The sequence below is a fragment of the Myotis davidii genome, unplaced genomic scaffold (genome assembly GCF_000327345.1).
Source record: "Myotis davidii unplaced genomic scaffold, ASM32734v1 scaffold508, whole genome shotgun sequence".
Classification (NCBI taxonomy): domain Eukaryota; kingdom Metazoa; phylum Chordata; class Mammalia; order Chiroptera; family Vespertilionidae; genus Myotis; species Myotis davidii.
In genome coordinates, this window is record NW_006299262.1 from 387,058 (window position 1) to 394,312 (window position 7,255).

Below are 7,255 nucleotides of genomic sequence, written 5' to 3' on the forward strand. Positions count from 1 at the left end.
AGTATGTAGCTTAAGTGTGATTGTTCGTAGTTAAAGTGGTTAACTACCTGCCTGGCACGTAGTTAAGGGGTTTTATTCCCTCCCTAACTTCAGGGGAAAATCCCTACCTGGAGAAACAACCTTTCTCAGAGAGGTGACCTTGGTTAAAACACATAGTGCCAAGAAGGTGACCAAACATATTAAGAACAGTATGCCATATATGCCAGGTCCCTTGAAACAGCAAGGATGGACCGGCTCCTGGCACACTTGTTAATGGACATTTGGGCTGTTTTCCAATAGTTTGGGGCTGTTACACATAAAGCTGCTATGAATATTCATTTACAAATCTGTGTGTGAACTATAAGCTAGTTTTTCTTGGCTAGACACCTAGGAGTTAAGTGGCTAGGTTGTGTAGTAGGTATATATTTAACTTTCTAAAAAACCGCCAAGCTGTTTTCCAAAGTGGTTGTAATCTCATTAAATGGATTGCATTCTACGTTGCTTTTTAATTTTTTTTTGTCACTGGCTCCTGGATACTGTTCAATCATTACATCCAATAAATTTAAATTATCTGTAAGGTCTCATAGAACTTAAAAAAAAATCAGTAATTCTATTAACTACTCATTTTCCCTGATAACTCAGAACTTTTAGAAATTTTATTTCACAGCCCCAGCAAGGGTAACTTTGAAATAATCCTGACCTGGGGTATTTACCAGTATAGTCAGCTTCAATACTTTGTCACCAAATTAAACTGTACTAGAATCTTTCTATCCAAAATGTGTTTATTGAGACGGTTCCCCACTCACCTCGATTCTGGGTGCGTGGTGTGTTCAGTGCTGCTTCCCTCTGCAGGAGCATTCTCTGTGAGCCTTAATTTTCCTCCTACCCCCTGACAGCACGCAGAGCAGCCAGCACATGAAACTACTGTCTGTGCATGGCTAAGGATGGTGGTGATTTTATGGCATCCGGGCGTTTCACATCCGTGCAGTTCACACATCACTTCACCAGGCACTTCTCCCTGTTTCCTCTCCTCTTCTGGAGAGGGGTGGAAGAGGTCATAGCTAGAGGCATGTTGTCCTGGGGAGGTCATCCCTGCTGGAGAGGCTGTACCAGAATCTGGTTTCATAATTGTTTAGCAGTGATTAGTGGTGCAGTGATTTGTTCCTTTGTTTTTAACCAGTTAACTGCCACGCGGAAACCATCCCCACAGGCCATGATACTTGGAATTTAATTGCGTCTATAGACGCTTAGGGTGTACAAAGGGTTAAATTTTGTTGCCCTTTGTTGGCACCATCCGTTCCTGATCTGTGTCTTTTTCTTATCATTTTACTTGTCTCATTTCTTGTCATGTAATATTTTCCCCTTTATTTTTTCCATTCTGTTCTTTCTCTTTTCTCTCTCACTGATTCTTTTGCCGCGGTTTCTGCGTTCACAGACTCCTTCCATCCACAGATGCGTATTTGTGGTAAGTGAGACTCCAGAGTCTCTGAAGGGGTGCTCATCACAGAATAGAAGGGGCTGAGAAACACTGCCTGAGTGGCCCCCGAGCATGGGCACATTTCCAGACATCTTTCAAATTACCTGGTGCCCTTGTTACAATTTCCTTAGAAGAAACTCAGGGCTGCTATTAAGCCACATGGAAAATTTGCGTTAGGCTATAAATAGCACTCTGCAGAAGTTGGGGGATCCAGCTTTATACTTGGTTCTGAATATAGTTTTATTCATATCATAATCCTTTTGGAATTTCAATCTTGGGTCAGATGGCTGAGAGCACTGAACATGGGTAGCAGTATCATAATTTCTGGGTCACTATAAAAGATGCATTACATTTTCAAACACACATACTACATTTTTGCTGCTGTTGTTATTAAGAAAATCAGTTTTATTGTCTTTTTCATGAGGGTCATGTTGCATTTAGTAAAAAAAACTTTTCTGTGACATTCATTATAAGCCATCAAAGAAAAAGCCTGGCTATTTGACTATCTCCACTGCCAATAACAAGCATTAAGAAGCAGCTTTTATCAGTTAACTTTCCTCTTTTTGAATGAACGTGACACTCACCAGCAGATGAAATATGAGCTGCAAGTTTCTATTGCCCTATTCCTATAAACTATGCATTGTTTTGATTTGCCTTATTGGACACATTATAGGGGATTTCTATATGGCTGTGGTCCAAAATTTGGTGCTTTTATTCTCAGCTAAATGTTTTATATAATTTAGTAAAAATTTCTAAAAGAATTTATGCTTTCCTCCGTTAAAAAATGATTTGTGAGCAGCAGCTATAGCTCATATCTCCCCTACCCAAAAAATTCAAAGGCCTTTCACAGGCCAAAGAATAGTAAGCTGTTCATGTAACCACTTTGTGTTGACGAGACTGTTTAGGGAGCATTTTGTATAAAATTAATTTAAATCACCAGTTGGATATGGTTAGACATGCTTTTTCTTTTCTTTTCTTTTTTTTAAGAAGATGCATTTTTCTTGGTGTTTGCGATAACCTTAAATGCTAGTCTTATCATGAGGAGCCTTGGTATAGGTAAGGAAGAATTTTTTTAAATTTCAGCTTTAGCCCAGCCGGTGTGGCTCAGTGGTTGAGCATCAGCCTATGAACCAGGAGGTCCACAGTTTGATTCCCAATCAGGGCACATGTCTGGGTTGTGGGCTTGATCCCCAATGGGTAGCATGCAGGAGGCAGCCAATCAGTGATTCTCTCTCATCACTGATGTTTCTACCTCTCCCTCTCCCTTTACTGTTTTTGCTGTTTCAATAAAAATATATTTTTTAAAAATTTCAGTTTTATTGAGGTATAATTGACATATAATTATAAGATATTTAATGTATATATCATGGTGATTTGATGTATGTACACATTGCTAGAGGATTCTCCTCATCTATATCATTAACACATTCATCAACTTACATATTTACCTTTGTGTGTGTGTGTGTGTGTACATTTATGTTCTACTCTCTTAGTGAATTTTAATATACAAGTCATTGTCATCAATTATAGCCACCCCATATTTTACACTAATGTAAGGTCCACAGACCTTATTCATCTTATGGCTGAAAGTATATACTCTTTTACCAATGTCTCCTTATTTCTTCCACCTACCCACCCAACTCCTGGCAACCATAGAAACAGAAAATTAGGAAAGTGAGAAGCACTTCTACAAAATAATCATTTTCAAACCAAAGAATTCTATAGCAAGTAAACCATAAAAAAACACATTTGCATTTGTACCGACTCATAATTAGTCTTCCATATTGCTTTCAAATCTACCTAGACCAGTCTTCATAGTCCCTTGCTGCTTCCTGGCCCATCAGCCCTTCACCATACATGTCCCCTCTCTTCCCCTGACTCTCAGTCTTGACTTGATGGCTGGGGGTGTTGCAGTGAGGGCCTTCACAGTGTAATGTTCTTGGGTTCTGAGTGTATTATAAGGGATGGCAAGTGGATTTACTTAGGCTAGACAAGAAAATACATAGTGGAGAGTAATGTGGAATGTTGGATAAATAATTGCACAATTAAATTAATGTTGGTTACACATAGGGAGAAAGAGGGAGAAAGGATGGTTGACAGAAGATGCTAAAGTCCTCACTGATGACTTTTGGAGTGATGCAATCAAGTGGAGCATTGGGAAAATTTGCTTTTGTTGCTGCATCTATGAACATTTAGAGGAGAGAGAATCAGAGGAAAGGAAACTGCCTGTTCTTTATGCATGAATGTATGCTTTTACTGGGAGATTAGATTTACAGGCCAGATTAGATTAGCACTTCTGCCCTGAAGTGCTATGGTGGACTCCTTATGTGAACCTCTGTGTCACTATGTCTGCAACTTGGGTGTCATTTCTTTTAAAGCATCATTTTGACTCCTGGCTCCACTGTTTACTAATTATATGAACCTAAGCCAGTGGTCAGCAAACTCCGGCTCGCGAGCCACACGCGGCTCTTTGGCCCCTTGAGTGTGGCTCTTCCACAAAATACCACATGTGGATGCTCACGTACAGTGCAATTGAAACTTCGTGGCCCATGCACAGAAGTCAGTTTTCGGCCTGGGCGAGTCTATTTTGAAGAAGTGGCGTTAGAAGAAGTGGGAGGTCGGGTGACGGGAGACGCAGCGCAGGAGGGCTGCGGGATACGCAGCGCAGGGTAGGTACATTGTTTGTACTGTTGCTATTTGGCTCTGTTGACTAATGAGTTTGCCGACCACTGACCTAAGCAAATGGTTTAACTTCTCAGACCATATTTCCCTACCTGTAAGTGAAGGTAATGTTACTTACCTATTAAAGTTTTCAGGAGTATTAAATGAGTTAATGTATATAAGATACGTAGTAGGTTCATTCTCTTTCTTCCCCTTTAAGGGCCGTAAGGCTAAGCCTAATTTAAAAAGTGAGCTACAGTATTATTAAAAAAGGACTTCATTATGCTGGGGACAGGTAGCTTAGAATTCGAGGTCCACTTTATGAATTCACTTTGACAAGTACAGCTGATGTGTGTATACTTGTGACAGTGTGTGCGTTTTTTCTTTTATCAATTAAATCGGTTTAGTCTTTAATTTAACAGCTATTAGAAGATGAAAGAGATACTCAGACATTTAATAGTGATTGATTCCCAGTTTATGAGTTGAATGTCATATATAGCACATGTAATTGTAATAAGTTGTGATAATGTAAACTTAATGAATTGTACTGCATAGTAGGCATTTACTAAATATTCACTGTCAGGTTATTATGTGGAAGAGAAAGAAAAAACATGCCTTTGTATAATCTGAGAAAGCACTGTATAAAACAACAGTGGAAAAGAACACTGTAAAGTTTATCCACAAATAGCCTAATCTACCGCAGTTCTTGAATTATTTTAAATGTCTTTGAAATAACCATTTGGAAAAGCAGAAGTACTCCTAGTAGAAGTATTTCTGCTGTAATTTAATGGACTTTGTATTTTTTCTCATTATAAATTTCTACGCGGATGAAGTTGCTAAGTGACATGAATTTTGTTACAAAACCTCACTCTTCTTAATGCTTTCCTGATCCTTCTGTTTCTCTGACTGATGCAAAGTGTAAAATTGCATGGAATGTGCTTCCTGCACAGTTGAGCTACTAAGCAGAACTAATTCTTTATGGAATGACAACAAGGCATAAGAAAGGCATCTCTTGGATTAGGCACTATAAGGCAATCGCTTGGCAAACGGCTGAAGGGGAAGTGGTCTTGGTAAGGACAAAGCAACGGCCCTTTTTCTCTTCCCCTTGAATTCGTAGGAGCCACACAAGTCGAACAGCTTTGAAGCTGGTTAATGTGGCTTGCTATGCATGTTTTTTCTGTACCGTTTCCTGCTTGTTTTTGCCAGCAGAGGGGCCAAGAATAATCACTTGATAAACGCATTAGCATGTCTCATACACTTCTGTGACCACACACTGTTGCTGGGGAGACAGATAATTTGAGAAGAGGAAAATCCCAGTTGGGGATGTCTTTCAAAGTGAGATCAGATTTTACTCCCAACTAACAGGATTCTGTCTAAGATTAGGAGAGGGCCATATGGAGACTGGTTATTTAAAAAAATATTTTTAAACTCAAGATTAAGTAGCAGTTGGGAAAGATGAAAGGCAAAGTAAATAGTGGTTTGTTTTCATTTCTCAGCTCTAGAAAGGAAGACAAGTAATGTCGCTAGTAAAAAGTCAGTGGACATATTTGTATTGGTTTATTTCTGTACTTTTCTTCTGTTCCATTGATTTGTTTGTCTTGTCCACTATACTTCTTTCATTACTGTAGTTTTATTCTATTTCTTGATATTATTAATGTCTTTACATCAAGCAGTGTGTGTCTTCCGATTTTCTGTTTCAAAATTGTCTTGGCTATTCTTGTTCCTTTGCTTTCCCATTAACATTTTATACTGGGATATAGCTTTTTATTCTTCCTATAAGAACTAGAGGCCCGATGCACGAAATTCATGGAAGAGTAGGCCTTCCTTTCCCTGGCTGCCAGCACCGGCTTCCCTCTGGCCCCCGGGACCCGAGGTTCCCTTGCAGCCCCGGCTTCATCCATAAGGTCGAAGCAAGGCTATCCTATCTAATAAAAGAGAAACATGGTAATTAGCTTACGAACGCTACCCTTCCCATTGGCTAATCAGGGCCATATGCAAATTAACTGCCAGCCAAGATGGCAGTCGGCAGCCAGGCAGCTTGAAACTAACATGAGGTTTGCTTGCTTCAGTGACGGAGGAAACCAACGTCCCCCGCCTGCCGCTGCAGGCCTCTGAGCCTGCAGTTTAAGAAACATTGTAACAAATATAGAAGCTAAACAAAACCCCAGAAACCAGCGTTCAGCCGGCTGGGATCTCAGAGCTGGAGTTGATACAGAGTTTCGATTATAGAACCTAAACAAACCAGATACCTACTTTTAGCAGCTGAGGCCTCAGAGCTGGAGCCAGAGCTAAAGCTGGCCCAGAATAAAAAAAAGAAAAAGAAAAAAAGGAGCGGTTGGGAGCTTCAGTCCCAGCCTGAAAACAGCCCTCAGCCCCTCACCCAGACTGGCCAGGCAGCCCAGTGGGGACTCCCACCCTGAAGGATGTGTGACCAGCTGCAAACAGCCATCATCCCTTCACCCAGGCTGGCCAGGCACCCCAGTGGGAACCCCACCCTGATCCAGGACACCCTTCAGAGCAAACCAGCCAGTCCCCACCCATGCACCAGGCCTCTATTCTATATAGTAAAAGGGTAATATGCCTCCCAGCAGCGGGATCAGCATGACAGGGGGCAGCACCCAAACCCCCTGATCGCACTGCGGCTCTGTGTGTGACAGGGTGCGGTGCCCCAACCCCTCACCCCACGGGCCCTGCTCTGTGTGAGATAGGGTAGAGCCATAACCTCCCCTTCGGCACTGCCCTGAGTGTGACAGTGGCGGTGCCCCAACCCCCTGATCTGCCCTGCTCTGTGTGTGACAGGGGGCGGTGCCTCAACCCCCCAATCGGCCCTACCCTGAGCGTGACTGAGGATGGCATCGCAACCTCCCGATCCGCCCTGCTCCCCTATCAGCCCTACTCTGTGAGTGACAGGGGGGAGCTCCTCAACCCCCTGATGGGCCCTGCTCTGTGCGTGATGGGGGAGCTCCCCAACCACCCTGATGGGCCCTGCTCTGTGGGTGACAGGATACGGAGCCTGACTGAGTGTGGCATCGCAACCTCCCGATCCGCCCAACTCCCCTATCGGCCCTACTCTGTGAATGACAGGGGGGAGCTCCTCAACCCCCTGATGGGCCCTGCTCTGTGCGTGATGGGGGAGCT